The sequence below is a fragment of the Pristis pectinata genome, chromosome 9, assembly GCF_009764475.1.
Source record: "Pristis pectinata isolate sPriPec2 chromosome 9, sPriPec2.1.pri, whole genome shotgun sequence".
NCBI classification, from domain to species: Eukaryota; Metazoa; Chordata; class Chondrichthyes; order Rhinopristiformes; family Pristidae; genus Pristis; species Pristis pectinata.
In genome coordinates, this window is record NC_067413.1 from 72,914,498 (window position 1) to 72,929,063 (window position 14,566).

Consider the following 14,566-nt stretch of genomic DNA (forward strand, 5'->3'; position numbering starts at 1 on the left):
TGATTCCATCCCAGAAAAATGTTCTCTTTGAGTGACAGAGTGTCTGCTGTTCCTCATAATTATTAAATCAAGAAGTAACCATGGGAATAAATGGTTTTGAAACTTGTGATTTCTGAGATATAATTTTCTTTTAAGTGCTCTAATTATTATGAAGAGAAATAGGTGTTTTTTTGTTAAAGTTGAAGTTTCACATCAATGAAGTAATAATCAATTATCTTTCAGTGCAATGTCAGAAACTGGAATGACTCACCATGTAATCACTAGTTCTTGTCAGTGGATAGACTCTTCATGAAATTATTAAGAGCCATGATAAAGTTCAATTAAAAACATAATATGATGGGATACACTGCTCCACAGTAAAATCCATCTACAAAATCTTGCTTTGCTTGTAGGAAAGGTTTTATTTTCCTTCACCCCACTCAGATATTTGCAAACCAGAAGTGAAAATTGGAAATTTCGTGACAAAGATCCTCAGAGATTTTATACATTTTAATATTAATTGATTAATAATCCAGTAGAGCTCTGTGACCATTGGGTTCAATTTCTTGATATCTGATCATGATTTTCAAAGACCAAACAACACAAGCCTTGAAATTCTACTACTTAGTATGCAATCGAATTTTATGAAAAACCCACCTGCAAGGGCACTTCTAAATATTTATTGCAGGTCCTTCATGTGCATGTCTCACATACACACAAAGGTAATTATCAAGCGCAATGATGTCAAATGGATGTTTTGACACAAAATACTTCCACACATGAGGTTAATGAGCAGTGCAGCCCCTACACATTGAATCAAGCTTTGAGAGAAAACCTAGGAGCTCCTTAAGAATTACTTAAAGGGACCCAATCGTACCTGGTCTTCTGCTAGATAGTGCAGGGCATTCATTATCTTCCAGGTAGGTCCTCTTTTAAGTGATCTTCTTTGTGTTTGTTTCTTCTGCACCTCTTTGCCAGTGATCTCAGAGACCCCCAGTAGCCCAACTCTTGGCCTGATCACCTTTGTACTCTAGAACAGCAATAGTTGTAAGAATTCAACCTCTGGAGTATTTGAGTTCTGATGAAGGGTCTTCAAGTTACAGTGTTAACTCTGTTTCTCTTTCACGGATGCTGCTTGACATTGAATATATCCTATATTTTCCTTTTTTATTTCACCTTTTTACGTGACTCCCAATCATCTCTCTCCCTGACTCTTGATAGTCTCTTCATTTGACTTCAACCCAATGGCTGATTCTCTGGCCATATCTGGCTTGAATATCTGTCAGACTGAGCATGCAACCACCCACTCCTGACTTCAGCCCAAATGGTCCTCTATCCCTTGTCATCTCGTGGCAGAGATAGTGGATAAAAAGCCTATTCCATCACAATACATTAGGACTCATGCAACCAGTAAGGTGCTCGCACAAAAGTAGTACCATTTTAACCTGACTTTTTGAGTACTTTTCAAATGCCAACCCTTGAACCTTCCATTTCAGGTAAGTTCCAACCTATAAGATCATGCACACTTGCAGGCCAAGGTTTTTGAGGCAGCATTAAGCAGCTGCCTGCTTTCATGAGTTCTGACTGCTAAAGAACATTGCCAGGTTACGTCTTTGTAATAAATGAGGCAAACACTTGAGCTTTATTAGGCACATGTCTTGTCTAGAAATTTAAAAGCAAGGCAGCAGTTACATTCTTAGGTTTTTTTCTGGCCACAACATGGTAGGTTTTTTTTCTATCAGTGCTTAAGCTCTAATACCTGGACCAAAATTTTAAGTCCCATCTCCCTGTAACAGTTTCTTCATGAGGCTTAATACCTTTCTTCAAACAGTGAGGATGGTAATGTTAATACTGGTTGAAACCCTCTAGTCCAGCACATTTGGAACCTAACCAGTGCCAGACCACAGAAAATGGTGGACCACAGAAATTGCCCCCAATCCTCTTCCTCTAAGCAGGAGAACTGTTCTTTTTAAGTGTCAACACTCCCCAGATCGAGTAAGGGTTCCAACAACAATCCATAACTCGGAGTTTCCACAAATTGGCAGAGATTGCAAAAGTTGCACTGGTAGGTTAATTAGCTACAGATTAGTGCAGATCTTAGTTGATTTTAGATCTTAGTTAGATCTTATTTAGAATTAGTTAATTAGTACAGATCTGTACTACAGATTCAAAACAACCACAGGAGTTGCTGGTCCACATAAATCTGGACCAGAGAGATTCAATCTATTTTGTTAATAGCAGCTAAATGCTGTCAACATAAACATTGGTAAAACAGTGTTCAACATTAACATATCCATTAAGGTAGGGAATCTTCGCTGCTAATTATCAGGAAGTTTTCTTGGTCTTGCTTGAGCTGAAGACATAAGATTTTTTACAATTTGGAATCAATGTTAATAACAGCCAGCACTACACCTGCACCTGCAAACATTATTGTAGTTCCATCGTCCTATTGGGACTGAACATAAATAGGGCTAATGATAGAGAAGTCAAAATGTTTTTGCAATTAAATGGTTTACTTGGCTATTTCAAAAAATGATAAGCCATACCCAGAGACTTAAATGGGGCAGAATCCATCTACTTACAAAAAAGTTGGGGGAGGTGAGGTGGTCAACCAATCATCAGACAGCTCTGATAATAATTTTTCATAATATTGGCCAATGAGTTATAAGACATACTGAATTTCATTTGACAATTCAACATGGTAGGATTTGACTGTAATGGTCATACTTAAAAGAGCAGATATAGGTAATTCAAGTAATTATAGGGCCAGATGGCTTAATTTCTGTAACTTACCACAAATTCAAATAAAGAGATCGTATTGTGGCCAGTATGGATTTCAAAAGAAGCAATCATGATTGACAAATCCAATAGAATTCTTTGAAGAGATTACAGGTATGATAGACGAAGGAAATTATGCCAATGAAGTGTACATGGATTTAGGGAAAACACATGAGAGATTACTTCAGAGGGCTATTAGGTGGTAAAATTAGAGGAACAATTGTGATGTGGATTAAAAGTAAAGGGAGAATAGGAAGGATTTGTATCTAGAGTAGACGTAAGTGCATAGCATGGTCTCAGGTGGTCACCTCATTGCACAGAGCTTATCAATGATCTTGAGATTGACTTGGAGGGAACGATAGATTCATCTTCAGTCATGCCAAATAAGACAGAATGTAGTTGTCAATAGATAATGATACTGTGGGGTGGCAAAAGTTGCCAGGGAATTATGGTGGTATAATTTGGTACAAAAAGATATCAGTGATAGATAAACATTTAAAAGGAAGTAAACTTGACATTGTAAAAGGACTGAGGAAATTGTGGGTTCAGGTTCACAGGACTTTGGGTTAAAATAACTTGGATAAAACTAATGAAAGTCTAGGTTTTATCTCAAAAGATATAACAGAGAAAAAAAACACAAGAGTTATGGTGAGCTTATATCAAACTTTAATAAGAACCCAATTTGAGAATTGTGTGCTGTTTTCAGGTCCACACTTGGAAGAATACTGAAGCTTTCAAGAGAATACAATGTTATAATGGTACCTGAAAAAAATGAAATACAGATTTAATGAATTGAACAATGTATTTTTTATTAAACAGGCAACAGAAATTGCATGGTTTTATAATAGAAAAATTTAAAATTATGAAAGATGGGATACTGTAGACAGAAGCAAACTTTACAGTTGTTGAGGCATCAAGAACAAGGGGCCATTGATACAATTCTAATGTGTAGGATCTTTAGAAACGAGGGAGAAAGAATCATTTTATACAGTTTTTAGTTTATTAAATTCACTTCAAGGGTTTGTAATGGAACCAAACACTAATGCTGTAAGTTTCCAAGAACGCTGACACTCTAATGTTGGAACTTTGCATGTAGTGTGAAATCTCCACCAGTTATGCACAAATTCCATATGCAATTCTGACAACAATATGGGAGAAACTTGAAGGATATTCCCAAATTTTGTCAACATTCAAGATTAGATTGGATAGGTAGATATAGGAAAAGGGGAAATTTTGGCATTCCATTTGACCTTAACTGGAGCTTCTGACCACACACCTACTGCATCACCAAGTCCCGGCTATTTCCATCTCTGTTACATCTGTTAGATGCCCCTCCTCACCCAACTTCAGCTGCTATTCAACCTCTTATCCATGTGTTCGCTCCTTGTGCTTCAGGCACTGGCCATCTCTCAGTAGACCACTTCTGTACTTCCCATTCTTTAAGGGATTATATAAAAATTATATAAAAATACATAGTTGATCAATTTTTTTGATCACCATTCCTAATTTTGAGCACTAAATTTGTATGAGGAAACTGTAATCCTAATGCTTCCTCTCATGAATTGTGGTGAATAACTAAACAATTAATAGCCAAAGGACACACCATCAGCAGTTCCACCAGCCCACTCTCAATAATAGTTGAGCCCAGCACATGGTGGGTGGGCTGGTGGCACAATTAGTAGGGCTGCTGCCTAAGCACTCCTGCAATCCAGGTTCAATTCTGACCTCCGGTGCTGTCTGTGTAGAATTTGCATATTTTCCCTGTGACCACTTGGGTTTCCTCCGGATGCTTTGATGTCCTCACATGTCCCAATGACTTTTGGTTTGGTAGGTTAATTATCCCTGATGTGTAGGTAAGTGGTAGAATTTGGGGGGAAGCTGATGGGAATGTGGGGGGAATAAGTTACAGGGAAAATTAGCGTTGGAATAGGACTTCTCTGTGAACCAGCATGGACTCAACGGCCTAAATGGCCTCCTTCTATGTCATAAGGAAATATGGAAATATCTGAAGGATTAGCAGCTATCTTCAGCCAGATATGAAGAGTGGCTGATCCACCTTGGCCTCATGTTGTGAATATGAATGGACCACATGGAAACTGGAGCTGTAGATATAAAAGGTCTTCATTCAGCATTACAAGCAGGCACGCTGGAGGATCCATCTCTCTTGGAGACACCCTGAAGAAAATCTCTTAACTTAAAAGTACATTAAGGTTTTCTACTCTTTAAGCACAAAGGTGAGTAAATACAGTTTCAATAGTTATAATTACAGTTTACTTCAATATTCTGGATGGAAACTTATGGCTCCATAGAATTACATATTTATAATGGGAACACATCTCGACTGACAAGAAAACGTCTGCATTTTCAAGCACCTTTGTTGGGAATCCAGACTCCCAAAACAGCTTTTACCACTCCATTGAGAGATAGCTCTGAAGACAATGATGTGTATTCGTGCAGCTATCCTTGTCTTAGATTGAAGACTGGTTCTCGTTTGTATTAACTGGCTGCTACCACCCCATCCATAACTCTTCAAAAATGTCCCATGTCTAACAATCCCTAACATCCACTATCGTAGATGCCAGTCCTCAGTCAAATCAATTACTTCTTCACATTATTAATATTCAGTTGAGTTCAGTAAATGTAAGCAAATGCAATGAGATAGGATCCAAATGGAATGTTGAAGACTTGTTTTCCAGAAATAGCCCTCAGCCTTTAATCTCAAGCCAAGATGTTTCACTGCAACTGCAGCACTGACATTTATCTGAATAGATGGAAAATTGCCCAGTTATATCCAGTTCATATAAGGTTGAACATACCCAACCCAGACAGTTATTGGTTCATTTCAGTCATCAATAAAGTAATGCATGGTGTCACAAACAATGCTATCAAGCAATACCTACTTGTTCATAACTTGCTCTCTGATGTTCCATTTGAGTTTTGTCTTGGTCATTGGACTCCATTCCTCAGTACTGGTTGAAACATGAACAAAGTCTAGAGGTGAGGTGTGAGTGACTGCCCTTGACAACAAAGCACCATTTGATTGAGCAGGGCAACAAGGAGCCCTTGTAAGGCTGGGCTCAATGAAAGTCAATGGAAAACTCACCAGATGGAATCATACCAAGCACAAAGGAAAGTGATTGGAGATAATCATCACAGCCCCTAGCTCATTGCTGCAGGATTGCATCAGGACAATGGCCAAGGACCAACCATCTTCAAGTACTTTATTCACAAATTCTCTTTAACATCAGCTCGGATGGGAATCTTGGTCGGCATGGACCAGCTGGGCCAAAAGGCCTGTTTCCGCACTATGACTCCATGACTCTATTAGATCAGAAGTGGAAAATTCCCTGATGATTGGACAGTGTTCACTTCCATTTCCATCACCTTCAATGTGATTCCGCCACCAGACATATCTTCCCCTCTTCCCACATATCAGCATTCTGAAGGGACCATTGCTTTTGTTACTCTGCAGTCTCAGGCTGTTAGAAAGTTTGTTTGAAAGGTCTCATTTGGGCCCTTTCTTTCTCAGTTACTTCTCTAAAGGTGTAAATGAAGTAATTACCAGCTTTGAGGGACACCCAGTGCTGTAAAGAAGTTGTATATGATAACTTCCCAGCTACATTGTGCCACTAAATTTCACATGATGGATCAGGAGATTGCTTAGATTCCCCTGCACTTAAGCTGGAGACTCTCTTTGATTCTGAACCATTCGTTTGAAAGTTGATTATACAGCTGTGGGGAAGAGAGGTAGAGATAACCTAAGTTACTTTTAATTAATTATTTGTTTTAATAATTTTAATTATTTGAAGGTATAATTAATTGCTGTAGTTGAATTAGTTGATAATTTTAAACTTTTAATAACCTTTACAATTGTTTAACTCTTCATTGCATTTTCAACAGTTATTAAGCATTTATAGGTGGCAGGAACATTCAGAAATATTGAAATATCTTGACAGCTTTGACAGTCGGGTTTTCCCAGCTGTCAAAGGTCACCAAATTTCCATGGACAGGACAGTTTCTGGCCTGCCCAATTCACTGCTGCCACTCAGGGTTTATCACTCAGCTCTAAGTCAGTAAAGCTATGCAAGGCTCACCTTATGGATCCAAAACAAATATGTCCAGAACAGGGGGGAGTGCAAACAGTGAGTGCGGGCAGCAACCTCGCTCAGGACAATCTGAGCCATTAAGTTCCAGGGGATGAACACTATCTAGTATAATCTTCCTTACTGCAAGATACAGTACAATTCTTCATATTCTTTATGTGGATAATCATATATTCTAGCAAACCAAGTCTCCAGCTATAAACTTATTAAACAAATTATTGAATAGCAAAGCAGGTAAATAGAGAGTAGTGTTGCATGTGCACTGGTGACAATCTTTACTATTTTCTTTAAAATTATATGATAGTCATAATTCCCCAGTTCTACCATACAGTAAATGGCAGGACCCTTAGGGTCATTAATATACAGAGGATCTTGGGGTGTTCCCTGGAAGTGGCAACACTAGGGGATAGAGCAGTAAAGAGGACGTACAGCATGCTTGCCTCCATCAGTCAGGGTATTGAGTATAAAAGTTGGAAAGTCATGTTACAGCTGTATAAAACTTTAGTTAGGCCACATTTGGAATATTGTGTGTAATTCTGGTCACCACATTACAGGAAGGATGTGAAGACTTTGGAGATGGTGCAGAAGAGCTTCAGCAGGATGTTGTATAGATTGGAGTGTATTACCTATGAGGAGATATTGGACAAACTTGGATTGTTTTCTCTGAGCAATAGATGGTGAGGGGATGACCTGATACAAATATATAAAATTATGAGAGGCATAGATAGGGTTGGTTGTCAGAGTCTTTTTCCCAGGGTAGGAAGGTCAAATACTAGAGGGCATAGATCGAAGGTGAGAGGGGGGAAATTTAAAGGAGATGTACGAGGCAGAATTTTTACACAGAGGGTGGTATGTGCTTGGAACATGCTTCCAGGGGAGGTGGTAGAAACAGGACAATAGCAATGTTTAAGTAGCTTTTTGAAAAATACATGAACAGACAGGGAATAGAGGGATACAGACCATGTGCAGACAGATGGGATTAGTTTATATTGGCATCATGGTTAGAGCAGACATGGTGGGCTGAAGGACCTGTTCCTGCACTGTGCTATTCCATGGTATATGTACCTTGCAACATAAAAGGTATGTTTTACACTGTTGCTTGGTTTTTCCCTGTCTTGTTCAGGATCTCCTGTATGACTGTCTTGTTCAGGATCTCCAATAGCTTCAGATCAACTCCTGATTGGGAGCTATAAATATATAGTCCAAAATTATTTGAAAGTAAGCTGAAATGAAGTTACTTTTTCATCTGCTTCGAAGGTAAAAGTTATAATTATTTAGAATGTTTAATCAACTGGAAAAGCTTGTTCCATTGATTTGTGTAATTAGCTCAACTGACCTGGGTCCCTATCTACTTTTCTCTCTTTTAGGATATGGGTACTACGGGCAAGATTACCATTTTAATGTTCATTATTAATTGTCCTTTTACAATCCATTGGTGAACGATTGCAATTCTTGTGATGAATATACTTCCACAATGGTGATGAATAAGAAATTATGATGTTTGGTTAAAATGAGTGGCTTGTGACACCACTTTGTAAGGCAGATAGAAGTAAACCTCACTGCTTTGTGTGGACAACATTGGTGGTACTTCTCCAGGGTTTTCAAGTATCTACTGTAGGTTGTCCATTTCTCTCAAGCATATAGAAGGGCGGGAATCACTACTGGTCAGTAGACCATAAGCTTAGTAATGGGTTTGAGGTCTTGGCCTTCAAACACTCTTTTACTCAGTCAGTCAAACACAAATTCCTCCAAGTGCAATGGCAGGAACCAAGGTTACTGTCCCTTCTCAGGCTAACTTGCCCATTGCACAACCAGGTTTGGTGATGGGTCATTTCATTCATACCCCTGACATCAGACTCCTAACACTTCCACACTACTTCTATCCTGGCAAGAGATTGCTATAAAGACAGAGAAGATAAGATATCTTTATTAGTCAAATGTACATTGAAACACACAGTGAAATGCATCTTTTGCATAGAGTGTTCTGGGGGCAGAATGCAAGTGTCGCCACACTTCCGGCACCAACATAGCTTCGCAGATGTTTTCAACATCTCATTGAAAAATGGAATATCTTCACTGGCTCATGGGAATCCCTGGTCTGTGGCTGCACAAAATGGAGAAAGAGCATGCAAGAAGATGTTGAGCACATCTAGTTTCCACAATGAGGGGAGACAAAGAATATGAAGGTGTTCATATCCTCCCAAACAATCCATCCACCTGCCCCGATTGTCCTGATGCAGCTTCTCGACCCAAAACATTGGCCACCCGTTTGCCTCTACAGATGCTCCTTGACCCACCAAGATCTTCCAGCAATTCATTTTTTGCTCCAGATTCCAGCATCTACAGTCATTTGTGTCACCACTTGCATCTCACTCTGGCAGCCTGTGAATCCCGCAGAGGACTTTCCAGCTCACAGAATTAGAGCAAAAATAAAGTCGTCCTGGACCCTACGGAACTACCTAAGAAGAAGGAGAAGACATTGCATTTGGTTTCACATATAAAGGCAGATTAGGCAAGAATGACAGATTTCCTTCCCTGAAGATTATCAATGAAAAAGATGAGTTACTACCACAATCTGGTATTTTAACATTCAGCGTTACTAATATTAGCTTTAAAAGAAAATCCACGTCATTAATTGAGGTTTATTCCTCGACTATCAGGTCATAATGGATTTGAATTCAGGTATCTGGATCTGTAATCCAGGTCTGTGGATTAATAGTCCAGTAACAGTAAATACATTAATAGCAACAAACCAAGCAAACGGTGACCTTTCCAAACCATTCACGTTTCCATCTTGCAAAAATCACCCTGATTTTTTTTGTGTGTTCTCCCTAGCCCACCTGTCTAAAACTTCCACCTTTTCAGTCATCTTGGAGAATGACAGCCATTATTTAAAAGATGCAGTTTGCAAAAATCTCAACAAAGCAGAAATGCTTATCTAAAAGGACACGTTTCAAAGTGAAATTGCTTGTGGGACCTTTTAGCCATTACTCAGGATAAACTTCAGGTATTGCAAAAACAAAATCTGCTGCTCTGCTCAAGGAATTTCCTATATTCTGCATTATCTCTCGAAGGACATTCTCTTTGAAGGTAATCCACTCAATGGATTTCCCAATTGTGACCATACTGAGGAAGATGAATATCAAAGATCAGTAAATGAATCCAGACTCGTCAGGATTGTTCCGATCAGGCCAGATCATTCCAATGCTGTCCAAAAAGCTGAATAGATCCTGATGAACATTAGAGCTTTCCCATGAGATGTGCATTGAACTACACCTCAGGAGGCAGTGCTTCAGTGCAGTGTCTGCCGTGCCTCAGTGATACCCTATTCCCATCTGAGTCTAGGAGTTGGGTTCAAGTCCAACTACAATGTCTTAAGCAAAGCAATCTCAGATGAACACTTGCGTGCAGTATTGAGGGAGCACTGTGGTGTTGGAGATACTATCCTTTAGATGAGATCTTAAAACAAAACCCATGTAAATATAATAAGTTCCACGCATTGTTTCGAAGAAGTGCCCATCTGATGTTGTGGCTAATACTTATTGCTGTTTTCTGTGCTTTCCTCTGTAAGGCAAAGTATAAATGGCCCTCTTTTCAACCCAATTTATTTTATTTGACAGCAACTTCACAGAGGTGACTGAGAGGTCTATCAAACTTTCAGATTTTCCACATTTCTTGGGTTGTTGAGAGTATTGACTGTAGCACTGTGATATTGTCAGCCCTAAATATACACAGCCATATTTATATGAAACACAAAGACTCATGTTCCTTGCAGCCAAAATTAGATTTTCTTAAGTTCCTTGTTACCCAATATGAGACAGCACTACCACATCTACATCCTCTGGTTGTTTTGTATTCTGTGACTCACTGCATAGTAATGCCTCATCCACTCACTCTGTACCTCCTCAAGTGGGAATCACTTGGCTATTAAGCACAAGGAAAAGTGTAACTGGGTGGTCAGCATTATTTCCAGAGGTAACAAGATACTGTATTTCAGTAATCATGTCCATATTATCCTTGCTAATAGTCACTGGAGGGATAACAATGCTCCTCCATTTGATCTATTGAAAAATATTCTAGTTCCATCCACTTCTTAATGGATTTCTTAAGAGACAAGTGGCATCAGAAAGAAGTAATTAAAGTTACATGGAAATGCCAAATAAGAAAAGCTAAACATACTCATGAAGGCAAATTTGAATATCTCAACACACAACTACAAGGCCAGAGTTAAAGTCATTTATTGAAAATGTAACCTTTTTATATGCTGTTAAATGACAAATCTGAACACATAATCCTCCAATGGCCTGAATTTAACTAATTTGTCTTCACTCACAGTAAAAATGCACAGCTTTAACTCACTGGGGTAGTCTCCAGAGTCTGCAGTCCTGGTCAATTAAACATTATGGAATGGATAGAAGTTGTAAATGTGAGGGGGCAAGGACCCAGATTGTAAGACACTAATGTCCCTGTATAAATAGAAGATGTAAAGTATTTGACTTATCTACTACCAGGTAAATTTGCTCCTGAACCAGGGAACACGACATTATGTGATATCCTAGAGTGCAATATGAGACAATTATTTTAATTGTCTTATTTGGCTGTTGTTGTCTTTATATCGTGCATTTACAGTCAGTCAGGATTGAAGAATAGAAGGCTCGGTATGGTGAGATAAAGTCCTAACAAAGCTTAGTTCAAGGGAAAATTTCCCCAGCAGCTCGAGTCATATTCAAAACAATGGAAGATTACAATGGTTGTTAGGGGTCCTTTCATTTCAACCGTAGGACATCAGTGCAGAGATTCCTTGGAGAGTGCACTCTGTCCAATCATTTTGATCTGCACTGATTATTTTCCCTCTATCATAAAAAGGAGTAGAACTGTTTGCTTACAGATCCACAACGGTCAGTTACATTCACAACCCCTTTCATAAAGAAGCAAACTATGTCAGCCTACAGCAGAATTGGGACAATATCCAAGTTTAGGCTGACAAGTGGTGGGTAACATTTGAGCCATAAGTTCCAATAGCAGCTATTTCCATCAAAAATATCCTGCAGCTTTCCATCGATCTTCCATGGCACAATAATTGGTGTTCCACATCATCAACGTCTTGCAGATTACTATTAACCAGAAGCTGACTTGGACTAGTCAAATTAACAACATGAATAAGAACGGTTTAGAGGCGATATCCTCCATGGCAAGTGATTAAACTTCTTGACCTCTCAATGCTTCTCCATCTACAAGACTATGTTCAAAACTTATTGGCATACTCACCACCTGCTTATATGGATATTGCCACGAGAAAACTTAAGAACTGCAGTGCCATCCAAAACAGAACTGTCCATTTGACTGGTAATCTTGCTACTGGACATAGTTTCTAATCCCCCATTGACAGCACACTACAGCTTCAGAACATAGTAATGGAGTGCAACAACATGGAGACTTGTCAAGTTTATTTAAGCAACAGCTCCCAAACTCATGACTCTCACTGCCAAGGACTACAAAAACAAGATTGTCAAGAAGACATTGCCTTGAAATTCCTCTATTAATCACATAGCATTTTCTCTCGACATATGATAATTTCTCAATTGGCTAAAATCCTGGAATTTGATTTGGAATAGGGTTTGGAAGTGCAATCAACATAAGAGTTAAATGGTTCGAGGAGAATGCTCATCACCTCTTTTTCAGAGGACAATTGAAATATAACTTTATCAGTGTTGCCTCATGCCGAGAACATGGTGTTTAACTTGCTCATTGGCGCTTTAAACAATTTCCCTAAAACATTCCTTTGATTACAGAGACCACCAGATCTCACATCTATGCAATATCTCTTCATCTTATGGTTGACTCTAAACAGGCCCTATTGTCAAATGACTTGATCTTAAAAATCATAGAGAATTACCCAAAGATAGTTCTGATTTATCTTTGTGTTCACGTATGTTTCCTTTTGAGAAGAAATTTCTTTAGCCAGAGGGTAGTGAATTTATAGAGTTTGTTGCCACATACAGCTGTGGAGGCCCGATCATTGGGGGTGTTTAAGGAGGAGATTGATAGGTATCTAATTAGTCAAGGTATCAAGGGATATGAGGAAAAGGCTGGGAATTGGGGCTAAATGGAAATAGTTTAGCTCATGGTGAGGTAGCGGAGTAGACTCGATGGGCCGAATGGCCTACTTCTGCTCCTTTGTCTTGTGATCTTGTGACCTTTTGTTCTTTATTCCCTCCCCACTTTATAAGTATGTCAGAGCCTATTTAATCCATTTTTATTTCAGTTCTGCTGAAGGTCGTTGGCTTGAAAATATGGGCTAAATTCTGTTTAGCTGCAGTTGATGATTCCATGGTGAACTGCTGGCATTCAGCCATTTCCATGCCCAGTATGTGTCAGACTTCCAAGTGTGGTGTTGAAGTGCAATGCCCTATATGTCTAGTGCACCTAGGCTACCTCTGTGCATTAGAGACCCAGTTCAATGCTGACTGCGGGAGGTCTCTGTGTGGAGTTTGCTCGTTCTCCCTCTTACCATGTGGGTTTCCTCCAGGTGCCTTGGCTTCCTCCTGCATCCTGACTGGTAGGTTAATTGGCCACTGTAAGTTTTCCCTAATTTGTAGGTAAGTGGCAGAATCTGAAGGGAGTTGATGAGATTGTAGGGAAAATAAAACAAATGAGATTAATGCAGGATTAGTATAACATGGATGATTTATGGTCGGTGCAGATTCAATGGGCTGAAAGGCCTGTTTCTGTGCTGTGTCTCTCTATGGCCTCATGGCTCCATGACACCTGAACTTCTGCTCTGCTGTTGGACTCACTATTGAGCCCAACTGGGGAACAGTGATATGCTGAAGAACGCAGTTGGCTGCGTTTCCAATCCCACCTTCAGCTTTACACTAGGTTGGGCTACTAGTCAAATCATACCTCCCTTCATTTGAAGGGGGGCCGTCAATCCTGTAGGAAAGGGTGAGAGCAGGTGAGTGCAAAGCAGGTAACTGAAGATGATGTAAAACTGAAATAAAAGGAGAAAATGTAGTGACACTCAATAGGTCAGGTCACATCTGTGGAAGAGCAACAGAACTAATGTTTCCGGCTGCTGATCTTTCATCAGAAAACTTTCATCAGCTCTTTGAGTTCTTTGAAGATGTGATTGGTAGAATAGATAAGAGGGGACTGGTGGATACGGTGTATTTGGATTTTCAGAAGGCCTTCAATAAGGTCCCATGCAGAAGGATAGAGAACAAGGTTAGAGCACACAGAATTGGGGAAAATATACTGAGATGACTGGGAGTTGTTTATCAGACAGAAAGCAAAGAGTGGGAATAAATAGATCATTCCCAGGTTGGCAGGCTGTGACCAGTGGAATACCGCTGAGATCAGCTACTCGTGACCATATTTACAACTTTGCTGATGATACAAAAGTTGCTGGGATTGTGAGCAGTGAAAAGGAGGTAAAGAGGGATGTGGACAGGGTGAGTGAGTGGTGAAGAACTTGGCAGATGCAATATGACACGAAAAAATGTGAAGTTATACACATTGATGCACGAAACAGAATGGTGGAGTTTTTTTTAATGGTAGAGATTGGGTGGTATTGTTCTAAGGGTTCTAGGTGTCCTTGAACATATGCCACTGAAAGCCAACATGCAGGTACAAATGACAAGGAAGGCAAATAGCATGTGAGCCTTTATTTGGATATAGAATTAGGAAGCCTTACTGCAATTGCATGG